This window comes from Chrysochloris asiatica, unplaced genomic scaffold (assembly GCF_000296735.1).
Source record: "Chrysochloris asiatica unplaced genomic scaffold, ChrAsi1.0 scaffold00297, whole genome shotgun sequence".
NCBI lineage: Eukaryota > Metazoa > Chordata > Mammalia > Afrosoricida > Chrysochloridae > Chrysochloris > Chrysochloris asiatica.
Genome location: NW_006408815.1, coordinates 2,489,643 through 2,503,073, shown reverse-complemented (window position 1 = coordinate 2,503,073; position 13,431 = coordinate 2,489,643). Strand labels below are relative to the sequence as shown.

The following is a 13,431-nucleotide window of genomic DNA, read 5'->3' as shown; positions in this document are numbered from 1 at the left end:
AAAAAAAGAGAGATACTTGACTTGTCAGAAACAATTAATGTAATCTCATCGTAACTAGGGGTGTAACTGCATGTCTTGTTGCTATTACGTGTAGTAAAGTTGATTCCAATTCATAGTAACATTATGTTCTTGTTCAGTGTCACCGTTGAGGTGGTTCCAACTCATAGCAACCCTGTACAGGGTTTCTGAGGAGCAGTCTGTGAATTTGAACCACCGACTTTGGAGTTCAAACCCACCTTGAGGCTGAGTGCTTATACTACAGTGCTATACTAGGACTCTATAGTAACCCTATGTTGTTGTCCCATAGGAGTTCTAGGCTGTAATGTTTATGAAAGCAGACTGCCAGCTATAATCATTGCAGAGGCAGACTGCCAGTTATAATCCTCACAGAAGCAGGCTACCAGTTGCTGGCAGGTTCAAATGGCAGACTTTTCAGAAGCCCAGCATTCCTTTTATACTACTGCTGCTGTTTTGTTTTATCTCACTGAATCTCGTTCTCTAAAGACCCTAGAAAAACACAGTGCATGAAAGGTCCACCTGCTCCATATTATCATTAGCAATTGACATTGTCAGCCTCTTTTACTTGAGTGAAATAGCAACCCATTTTGCTTTTCTTTTGTATTCCTGGTGTGGCACTGTAGGATAAACGCTGGACTGCTAACCACAGGTAGCCTGTTTGAACATACCAGAGGCTCCTTAGAAACACTATACAGGAATTCTATGAATTGAAACCGACTTGACGGTACTTAACTGCAATGACTAATAGGAGTCCTAGTGTAGCTCTGTAGGATAAGCAAGTTTGGCATTTCAAGCATACCAGCCGCTCCTTGGAAAGCCTATACAGGGTCACTATGAGTTGGAAATGACTCCATAGCTCTTACCCAGAACAACAATGACAAATAATATGGAACACCATTCCATTTGCTTATTTTTCATGTATCTTCATTTATTCAACTCATTTGCCATATATACACACACATACAAATATATATATATATATATATATACTTGTATGTGTGTGTATATGTGTATGTATATATGTATATATATATATATATATGCATATGTGTGTGTATATGTGTATATGTGTATGTATATATATATGGCAGCTCTGGTAGCATAGTGGTTATGAATTGATGAATCGAGCTGTGAACTGCAAGGTCAGCAGTTCGAAACTACCAGCTGCTCCGAGGGAGAAAGATGATGCGTTCTGCTCCCGTAAAGATTTGCAGCCTCAGAAACCCTGTTCAGGGTTGGTATGTGTCGGAACCAAGTCGACGGCACATAACAACTACATATATAATTTGCTTATTCTGGAACATATAAATTGTTTATATATTCTCAATTCAAGTCCTTTGGCAGATGTATGTATTGTAATTTGTTTGCATATTGCTTACCTTTTCATTTTTTTAATGATGTTTTTGAATGCATCAAAGACCTAATTTTTAAAAAGTTGTAGCTGTCTAATTAGTTTTTTACCTGGTTCATATATCTGCCTTTAACAACAGTGTTATTTTGCTCTCAGTTCATAGTTTTATAAAAACATGAGAGGACTAACTGCTATTAGGTGCTGTCAGGTCAGTTCTGAAGCATAGTGAATTTTCTTTTCTGTTGTTCTCTCAGTTTGAGAAATGCCCAGTGTGTCCTTCCCTTTTTGTTATCTAACTGCAGGTCTTTGCACATTTCATTTGAATATTTCTTCTCAGGCCACCCTTTGACATTTTCTATTTAGCTCTTCTACTTCATCATTTTGGAAAGGATTAGTTAGGAATTATGAATCCCAATTTATGCAATGAAATATAAATTGTATTGCAGTGGTTATGAATTGGGCTGCTAACCTCAAGGTCGGCAGTTCGAAACTACCAGTGATTCTGTGGGAGAAAGATGAGACATCCTGCTCCCATAAAGATTTACAGACTTGGAAACCCTGTGCAAGGTCACTATGAGTCGGAACTGACTCCACGGTACTTAACAACAACAACAATTATGTATTGTCCACCAACTGTCTGTCAGTTTAATGTACTGTGGTGGTTTGCATGTTGTGAGGCTGGAAGCTATGCCATTGGTATTTTTGATAACAGCAGGGTTACCCATGGTGGACAGGTTTCAGTTGAGCTTGCAAACTAAGACAGAGTAGGAAGAAAGAAAGGCAAACTATTTCTGAACATTTAGCCACTGAAAACCCTATGAATAGCAGTGGGACACTGTCAGAACCATAATATTTAAATATGATGAATAGCAACAGAGTATTGTCATATATATTACCAGGAGATGAGCGCCTCAGATCAGAAGGCACTCAAAATGTGCCTGGTGAAGTCCTGCCTCCTCAAACTAGAGTTGCTCATGATGACACAAACGGAGTAAAACTTTTGGGACCTTCAATTACTTATAGGGGACAAATCAAAATGAGGAGAAACAGCTGAAAACATCCATTAATAATCTAAACATGGAATGTACTAAGTATGAGTTTAGGAAATTTAGAAGTTGTCAAAACTGAAATGGAACACTTGAGGGTCAATATCCTAGGCATCCATGAGCTGAAATGAACTGGACTTGGTCATTTTGAATCAGACAATCTTGTGGTTTACTATGCTGGGAGTGACAAATTGAAGAAGCATGGCTTCACATTCATTATCAAAAGAACATTTCAAGATCTAATTTAATGTATAATGCTGTCTGTGATAAGATAATACCCGTACACCTACAAGGAAGACAAGTAAACACCACTATTATTCAAATGTATGTACTAACCAGTAAGGTCAGTGATGATGAAACTGGAGAATTCTGCCAACATCTTCAGTCTGAAATTGATCATACATGCAGTCAAGATGTAGTCTAAAATTGATTAAATAGGCAGTCAATATTTATTGATAATTACTGGTGATTGGAATGCAAAGGTTGGAAACAAAGAGGAATGTCATCAGTAATTAGAAAATATGGCCTTGGTGATAGAAATGATGCTGGAAATCACATGATAGAATTTTGTAAGACCCATGATTTAGTCATTCCAAATACCTTTTTTAAACAACCTGAAAGTCATGGACCTCACCCGATTGCATCACAGAAATCAAATTGACTACATCAGTGGGAAGTGATGGTGGAAAGGCATCATATCATCAGTAAAAACAAGGTCAGAAACAGACTGTGGAGCAGACCATCAATTGCTCATATACAAGTTGTCTGAAGCTAAAGAAAATTAACACAAGTCCACTAGAGCCAAAATTGACCTTGAATATTGTTGTTTTTAAGTGCTTTCTAGCTGATTATGACTCATGGCCACCATATATAGGGTGTCCAAGGAGGGACTGGTGAATTTGAACCATTAGTCTGTGGTTCAAACCAATGTTGCATTCCAGTGCTTTATCCCACACCAGGATTTTGAACATATCCCACCTGAATTTAGAGATCATCTCAAGAACAGATTTGATGCATTAGAAACTAAGGATTAAAGACCAAAAGAGTCATGGGATAAAATCAAGAAAATCATACAGGTAGAAAGCAAAAAGTCATTAAGAAGACAAGGAAGACAGAGAAGGCCAAATGAATGTCAGAAGAGACTCTGAAACTTGCTCTCTGGTGTAGAGATGGTAAAGTGAATGGAAGAAATGATGCCAAAGAATTGAACCGATTATTTAAATGGACAGCTTGAGAAGTATGATAATGAAATATGCAAATACGTGGAGTTAGAAAACCAAAAGGAAAGAGCACACTCAGTATTCCTCAAGCTGAAAGCACTGAAGAAAAAACTGCAAGCCTCAACTTGAAATATTAAAAGATTCTATGGACAAAATATTGTATGATGCAGAAAACATCAAAAGAAGATGGAAGGAGAGTCACTTTATCAAAGGAAATGATCCAAAGTCAGTCATTTCAAGAGGTAGCATTTGATCAAGAGCCAATGGTACTGAATGAAGAAGTCCAAGGAGCACTGAAGACATTGGCAAAGAACAAGGTTCCAGGAATTGATAGAATACAAATTGAATCTTTCAACAAACTGATGCAGCACTAGAGGTACTCATTCAAGTATGCCAAGTAATTTAAAAGACAGCTACCTGGCCAACTGCTTGGAAGAGTACATATTTGTGTCCATTCCAAAGAGAGGTTACCTAATAGAATGGTGAAATCATTGAACAATAGCATTAATATCACATGCAAGTAAAATTTTGCTAAACATAAAAATCTGCTGCAACAGTACATTGACTGGGAACTGCCTGAAGTTCAAGCCAGATTCAGATGAGGGCTTGGAATAAGAGAGATCATTGCTGACATCAAATGACTCTTGGCTGAAAGTAGAGAATACCAGAAAGATACTTACCTGTGCTTTATTGACCACACAAAGACTTCTGAATGTGTGGATCATGACAAGATATGGGCAGCATTGAGTAGAATGGATATTCTGGAACTTTTAATTATGCTCATGAAGAACCTGTACATAGACAAAGAGACAGTCGTTTAAACAGAACAAGGAGACACTGAATGGATTAAAATCAGGAAAAAGTTTGCCAGCGTTCTTTCACCATACTTATCCAGTCTGTATGCTGAGCACATAATCTGAGAAACTAGATTATACTAAAAAGAATTTTGAGGCAGACTCATTAACAACAGATGATACCAGCTTGCTTGCTGAAAGCAAAGAGGACTTAAATGCTTATTGATGATGATCAAAGACCACAGCCTTTGCAACAACTATAGGTGGCACCTCAATTTAAAGAAAACAAAAATCATCACCATTGAACTAATAAATAACAACAAGATAAATGGAGAAAAAAACTGATGATGTACAAAGCTTCATGTTGCTTAGCTCCACTATCAACTCTTATGGAAGCAGCAGTCAAGAAATCAAACATCATATTGCTTTAGGCAAATCTAATAAAAGTTCTTTAAAGTTTTCAAGCGCTAAGATGTCAGTTTGAGAACTAAGGTTCACCTATCTCAAGCCATAGTATTTTCAAAACCATCATAAGGAAGAGTGTAGAATTGATGCATTTGAGTTACTGTGTTGGAGGAGACTATTTAAAGTACAATTGACAGTCAAAAGAACCAACAAATCTATATTGGAAGAAGTACAGTCAGAATGTTCCTTAGAAGCCAGGGTGACCAGATTTTGTCTCCTATATTTTGGACATATTTTCGGGAGGGATCAGTCTCTGGAGAAGGACAGCATGTTTGGTAAAGTGGAGGGTCCGAGAAAAAGAGCAAGAAACCGAGATGGATTGGCACAGTGGCAGCTGCAATGGACTCAAGCTTTACAATTGTGAGGGTGGTTCAGGACCAAGCAGTGTTTCATTCTGTTGTGCATAAGGTAGCTGAGTCTGAACCAACTGTATGGTCCCTAACAACAACAACAGTATTTAACAACTAAATAATCTGCAGGGTAAACCTGATAATTACTGGTCATGTTTTCACCAGAGAGTTAGTTGGTGAAACCCATGCTCAGCTGTGGCTAAGTGAAGTACTTGCATCTTAGTTCTGTTGGTTCATCTTTTGTCACTGTGCTTGTTCCATGTCCTCCTTGGTCTTTATGCTGCCATTTTCATAGAATTAATCCTCCTGATCTCATAACTTTTATGGTTATTACAGAGACTTCTTGTTGCTCTCTTCTCTAAGACTCTCTGTGTTTGCGTTTAAGTCAGAAATCAGAAGCGGAGGATTAGGGATCCTCAAGCTACGTAAGTCTGGAGACATAGTTTTTTGTTCCATACAATATTTTATTATAACTATATGAATTATTTGATGACATCCAAACAAGATATTCTACATAAAATGAAGGTCCTGTGGGTTGCTTAGTTTGTTTGCTTTGTTTTTAACACAAGTCTAGACCAGTGATTCCGCAGAGCAATAATCTACTAGAGTGGACTGCAATTTATTAAGAACTAACTCTTTGTCTCTAGAAAGCTGGGAATGTCAGGTTTTTCCCTGTCTCCAGGGAGACCACTGCTTGTAATTTTGTTTTCTTTGCTTGCCTGACCTCTCTAGGCATTCAAATTTCTAAATTTTGCTTTCTGTAAAGTTTTTCATTCCACCTTTTACTGCTCCGGTTGCCTCATGTTGATGAGCACTTGATACATAATGAATGAATGAATGAACAAACACATGAATGCTATTCCTGTATGTTCTATTTCTATTCCTCCATGTCCTATAAAGTACTTGAACTTAAAAAAGGTCACCCTCCTCTGTTCTGTGTGTCACAAACTGAGTAGTATTTCAGATTTTCTGAGAAAAGCCGGTTTATGTAGCTGGTGTTGGCTTTAGGCATGAAGAGAACAACTTCCAGGTTGAGTGCTCCTGGGAAAGGTCTTCCCTACTGTGCAGAAATTATTGACTTTGGGTAATTCCTGTGTGGTGCTATCAAATATTCCCCTTGGCTACAGCCGCCTGGAGTTTTATTGTTTAACTATTTCATGCTCTCTCTCTGTGAGCAACAATATACTGAGACTCTGACAGTGGGAAAGATGCTTATATCATCAGATCACAAATGATATATTCACTCCAAGTGAAATTACTTGGTAGTCGCTATCTCTCTTTCTCTTCGTTTATCAATTTTGGCCCCATGGGAGGTAAAGAAATGTAATATCTTTTTATCAGGTTATATTTTTAGTCATTACAGCTTCCTGCTATTTGTTTTTATACTATGTTAGCTTGAATTATAAAACTATTGTGACTGTCTACTCATACTGATGAATCTAATGTTTTGGATATTCCTTTCTTGGAAAGAAAGTCTAAAATTATTTTAAGTTCTTCAGACATACAATATTTCTGGAGATATCAAAATAACTGTTTTCTACTTGCTTGCTTTTAGGCTTTCTTTTCTTAAATAATATTGTTTTGAGTTTTTGGTGAAAGCTTATATGGGAAGTTAGGGTCCCATTTCACAATTTCCTCAACCATTATTCAGTGACATTCATTATATTTATCACAATGTGTCAACATTCTTTTTGATTGTGTTCTATTTGTCCCATTTCTAGTACTCTAGTTTCCTTTCCTGCTTGTGGTCTCTGTTTTGTTTTGAGTAATTGTTGACTTTCTGGTCTCTTACTGACAGTTTTTAAATAAGACACTGAGCTTATGGAGTATATTCTTTATTCTGTTGCCATTTCTGCTCTTTTGTTCAAAGCAGATCTCAGGGAATAGACTTAATCTGGAGTTAAAGTAACTCCTGGTGTAGCATTCTAGGAACAGCACTGGACTGTGAACCACAAGGTCAGTAGTTCAAATCCACCAACTGTTCCTCAGAAACCCTACAAAGGGTCACTATGAGTTGTTGTAGACTCGATGACACTTAACAACAACAACTAGGTTTAAAGAGTATCTAAGAGTGACAATCTCAGTGATTTCTCTGATCGGTACTGTTCCAATTTATCTAGATATTTTTAAAATAAGAATTTGAGTTCTGCTTCACATTTCTCTTTCATTTTATGTGGTCTGTCTACTGTGGCCCCAGTCAGAATAGTAGATGGTGTTAGCTGGGCACCATCTAGTTCTTCTGCTCTCAGAGTACATGAGGTTGTAGCTTGTGTAAACTTGTTTCTTCTTTGAGCTGTTATTTTTCTTACTGTTTTGCTCCTGGCAAGTGGAACCACACAGTTGAGTCTTAGATGACCACTCAAGATCATTATTGTTTTGTCAGCTGCAGAACTGGAAACTTTACATGTCTATCATTATAAATATTATTTGCCCATGAATAGCATTTCTGACTTCTAAATCATTTAGTTATATGTGGCTTGATGTTGTTGTTAAGTGCCGTCCAGTCGGTACTGACCCATAGCGACTGTGCACAGGGTTTCCGAGGCTGTAAATCTTTACAGGGACAAAAAGCCTCATGTTTCTCCTGCAGAACAGCTGGTAGTTTCGAACTGCTGACCCTGAGGATAGCAGCCTGAGTCATAACCACTCTACTACCAGAGCTCCTTATGTAGCCTGATAGCACGTTGTTACTAGGTTAAGCTCCAATAACTGATTAAAATTGATAGCAGTATCCTTCAGGATTTTCATGTTAAGCACTAACTGACGTGAGAACAGAATACTTAAATTCCTTAGTAGGAAAACATCATAGACAACTTTGATATTATCTGTGGGCATGCATATGAATATTCAGCATTCAGACCGCCAGAGTTTTGTGAGAAAAACACTATCACACTTGGTACTGAATCCTATTGGTGCAGCAATGTCAATCTGCCTTTTCATCAATGACTCCATGAAAAGCATGCTTCTTTTTAACTATTCCAGCTGGATTTCACAGGAGACTTGTAGGTTGTTTCAACAGAAATGTCATAAGACTAAATAGCTTCAGTAATTCTTCTCACCTCTAAAGGGAACACCTATATGTTTCCCTTTATTTTAAAAAAGATTTTATGGTTTATTAATCAGAATCTTGATTCCTTCTTTTTGCCAACACCTACAGTGGCTTTTGCAGTCCTTTTGACATTCTTCTCAGTGTTTGCGTTCCTTTCGCTGTTTCCTTGAGATTGTTTTCTTCTCATACAGGCCATATCTTGCATGTCTGTGTTTGGGTTCATTTTTCTTTGCATAATTCAAGGAATTGTAAATCATGCCGAAGCCAGTAGTCTTGCCACCACCAAAATGGATTCTGGATCCAAACACAAAGATGACATACGGTATTGTCTTAGACATTTTGGCAAATTTTTCTGTCTTAGGTACTGTTGCCTTCCCAGATTGAAGGACATCTCTGACTATTTTTTTCTGCTGAAGTAGTTGGTTGGTCATGAGGTTGGTCATGAACTTCCTGGTCCAGATAGCTACTGTGTCATTCGTTATGGTGGCAGATGCTCAGGTAGTTGAAGAGGAAAAGAAGCTTCCCTTAACTTTTTAACGAAATCTTGGCATCATTGGGGGCCTTCTAACCAGAACATGAAATAGGACTAAAAACAAAAGGAAATTAAAACAAAAAACAAAACAAAACAAAATCAACACTAATTCCATCCTGTATCTCCCAGTTTGCAATCACTCAGTAAATTCCAATGAATAGTAAAGAAAATTCTCTCCGTCTTTCTCAAGGTAACTACTCTCTTCTGGAGACAACATTTGTTTTTAAATAGTGCCACAAACTAATAGATGTAACACTGGATATCAAGACAGTGAATGCAAGCAATTGATCTGTTTTGGAGTAAAAGCTTATAGGATTTAGAGACGTTTGCACTTCTTTACTTTTACATCACTATTTTGGATTAATGCACTAGACTGCAAAGCCATTTGAACTGCAAGGTCGGTGGTTCAAGCTCACCAGCTGCTCCTCGGAAACCCTAGGCAGGGTCGCTATGGGTTGGAATTGATTTGACAGCACTTCACAACAACAACATTATACTTTAAAGTGGTCCTTAACTGAAATTCCTAGGCTGGCAGGGGTCCTTAGTACTATTTGATCTGCTTGTGTTTGACTTTTTTTTAAATTTCTTTTCCTACAGAAAAACAAAACAAAATATTTTTTTTCAAATGAGACGTTAAATTTGGAATCCCTAAAAGGAAGTTGGCTTTAATGAAATGGAGGGGAGGGTTTGTGTCACCTAACCCTGTTTAATGCCTCATCTTTCTACTGTTAGTGTTTCATTACATCTTTAAGAAACCTAAGACATTATGGAGCATTTTTTAAAATGACTAAATAGGTCAATTGTGTTTTAAAGACATGGCTATATTTCCAGAAAGAACAGACGTCTGAAGTATATTTGTTGAGGACAATCTTGAATATGCTGCAATGACAAATGAATCCTGATTTTGTGGTCCGGTGCATTACCCTGCTGCACCACACCAGGATCCACAGCACTGCAGTTGTTGATAAGTGCTGTTGAGTTGGCTCTGATCGATAGCGTCCCTGTGTAGGGTTTCCGAGGAGCCGCTGGTGAGCTTGAATCTCTGGCCTTGCAGTTCAAACGGCTTTGCAGTCTAGCACATTAACCCACAGTACCACACCAGGACTCCAGTGAAACAGGGCATAGGAGACTTTTATTTTCTCAGTCACTTTTCACTGTTGTTATTGTTAGTTGGTATTATTAGTTGCTATCAGGTTAACTGGAGTCCTGATGTAGCACTCATTGCAGCTTTACGTACAGCAATACAATGTTGCTAGGCCCTGTACCATCTTCATCATCACCGATGTGTTTTAGTGCATTGTTGTGGCTATTGTGCTAGTCCAGCTCAGGGAGGGTTTCTCTGTTTTTCACTGGTCCTCTACTTTGCCTAACCTGATATAAAATTTGGATAATGATAAAGAAGAAGAATTGACACTTTTGAACTGTGGTGTTGCCATTACATATTGACAAGATATACCATTGACTGCCAGAAGCATCAACTTATCTGTCTTAGAAGAAATCTTAGGTGCAGGGATGGCAAGACTTGGACTCACTTACTTTGGACCTATCACTAGGAACGACCTATGACTAGAAAAGGATATTCCCTTGGCCAGATTTAATTACATAAACTCTTTTAACAACAACTAAAAATTTATTTTGTGGGTGTTTGTTTTTATGAAGTGCCCTTGAGGCAGTTCCGACCCATAGTGACCCTGTATAGGGTTTCTGAGGAGCAGTTGGTGAGCTTGAACCACTAACCTTGCAGTTCAAATGGCTTTGCGGTCTAGCGCATTAACCCACAGCACCACACCAGGATGGGAGACAAAAATATAATGAGATTTGGTGAATTCATAGAATTGTCCATGCCATAAAGAAGATACAATGGGGACAAGATGTTTGGTCTCAAGTCCCAGCAGTTTTCCTACATTGTGAATATCCTAGTACTCTTGATAGCATGTAATAAAGGTCAATATAAATGTTATGTTTGGTGCTGTGCCATTATGGATTTATGCAAATACTTCTGGAATTGATCAATACAATTCTGAGTAACTGCTTATTTTAGAAGTTGCAGGTTCACCCTGACAAACAACTAATGCTCTTATTTTGTCAACATTAAATATAAATGAATTAATACTATCACTTAATAAGGACTGGAGATGTAAACATTAGTTTTAATCAGCAATTGGGTTGTCAATTAAGTAATGCATAGCCGAGGGCATGCATTATTTGAAAATGAGAATTGAAACTAAAGGTTGAAAAATATCATTTTCAAGTGGGGTCACCTATAACTTCCCCAATGTGGATAGATGCATAGTTTTAATGATTTGGGTAAATGGTATTATTAGAATTGAGGAAAAGTAGAAATTAGACTATAAATCAGAAAATAAGACTTCAAGGCCCAAATACTACCAACTAATAGTGTAACTTTTGGCAAGCCATTTAATCTTTCTTTCTCGCTTTTCTAGTTATTTGTTTTTTAAATTATAAAACAAATGCATATATTGTGATAAATTTGAAAATTATTGATAATTACAAGGAAAATTAGGATAGATACGCTAATATTTTAGGTACACCCACTTCTCGATTATGAACTACCTCATTGTATGCTGTTTCACATTTTCAACAACAATAAGAAATCTACTATACAAACAGTTTTGCAAGATGAGACCCAAATAATGCTGGCTATGATGATTGAAGACTCTTGGTCTGGCCCTGCAGGATAAGCATTGGACTGTGAACGACAAGCTTGGTGGTCCAAACACACCAGCTGCTCCTCAGAAATCCTTTTCAGGAACACTATAAGTTGGAACTGACTCAACAACACTTAGCAACAACAAATGATGTTTAATGTTTTGTGTGGTTTGACAGTTATGTAATGATGTATTTGGTAGTTACGCGATGATATAATTAGGGTAATGGAATAATGTAATAATTCTCTATTTGGTGATCTGATGTGACCATCTTTCATTTTTGCATAGCACTGATTTTTGAATCATGACCTTGTCTTTGGAGCCTAACCATACTGATAAGTGGGTGGGTGTATTTCACATTATTCATGTATGTTTGTGTATGTGTGTATATAGTCGGTTTGAACTGAAAAGTTTGTGGTTCAAGTTCACCAGCCACTCCTTGGAAACTGTATACAGGGTCACTATGAGTTGGAATCAACTTGATAGCACTTAACAACAACAACATATATGTATGAGGGTGACCCAAACATTTTTGCATTCTGGATGTAGAATTTATGCTAATCAACTATTAGGAAAAACAAATACATCATTTTTCTAAATGATCTCCTTGTTTTTTAGTACACTTTGTCCATCTGTCAACAAGCTTTCGTATTCTGTTATTAAAAAATATTTTAAGCTGAGCTCCAAGCCATGGATGCACCGCTGTCTTCACTTCATCATCAGAGGTGAATCTTGGTCCTCAAAGAGCTGCTTTCAGGGGACCAAAGAGGAGACAGTCCGATGGTGCAAGATCAGGACTATAGGAAAGCAGCTTTATCACCTCAAAATGACGTTTTTGCTAAGTGTCAACAGTTGGGCAGAGGTGTGAGTAAATGCGTTGTCATGCAAGGTCACAATGTCATTGGACAGCAGTCCTCTGCATTTAATCCTAAATTTAGGCTTTAGCTCTTCAATGAGCATCTCACTGTAATGAGCACTGCTGATTGTTGAACCATTGTCCTGATAATGTTCTGATACTGACCCTGGAGAATTCCAGAAAGCCATAGGCATCAATTTTCCAGCTGCCTTTTGAAGTTTTCTCGTTTGATGATTGAGGATGTTTCAGTTTACTCTGCTGTTCCTTTCAGGCTTGTAGTGATGAATCCATGTCTTGTTAACGGCAACGATTTTTAAAAAGAAACTTTTACCTTCCTTCGAGTGTCAGTCCAAATAATGTTTGCAGATGTCCAAACATTTCTGTTGATACTCTTTCAGGAAATGTTTTGGTACTCATCTCCCATAAACTTTAAGAAACCCAAGGCTGTCATGGGTAATTTTATAGGCCAAATCACCACTGGTTTTCAAATGCTTTGCCACATGATTACCTGTTACATATCTGTTTGACAGAATCATGTCATGTGTATGTTCAGTGAGGTCATCAACTGTGAGCATGGATGGGTGTTTTCATATAACCAGAGTGTGGGTGATTTTTTACTCACCTCGTGTGTGTGTGTGTGTGTGTGTGTGTGTGCGCGCGCATGACGGGCCTTCAAAAAGTTCATGGAAAATTTTGGTATCTTTTAATTCCAATTTTCCACAAGCTTTTTGAAACCCATATATGTGTGTGTTTGTGTAGATATATGTTATTGCTGTTAAGTGCTGTCAAGTTGGTTCTGCCCCATAGTGACCCTGCATAGGGTTTCCAAGGTACAGAGGTGAGCTTTAACCATTGACCTTGTGGTTCAAAGTGACCTTACAGTCCAGCACATTAACCCACAGAGCCACACCAGGACTCCATGTAGATATATAGTTATTTGTTGTTGTTGTTAAGTGCCAACGAGTCGATTCTGAACCATAGCAACCCTGTACAGGGTTTCTGAGTAATACATATTTTTGTATATTGCAAAAGCTGGAACCTATGTAAGGTGCAAACCTGTCAGGGAAGGAAAACTCAAATG

General features: G+C 37.8%; 1 pseudogene; it reads right to left on the bottom strand.

Annotated features, from left to right (window-relative positions):
- Nucleotides 1-8,363: 8,363 nt before the first annotated feature.
- LOC102816066 lies at nucleotides 8,364-12,925 on the bottom strand (annotated as a pseudogene).
- Nucleotides 12,926-13,431: the final 506 nt, after the last annotated feature.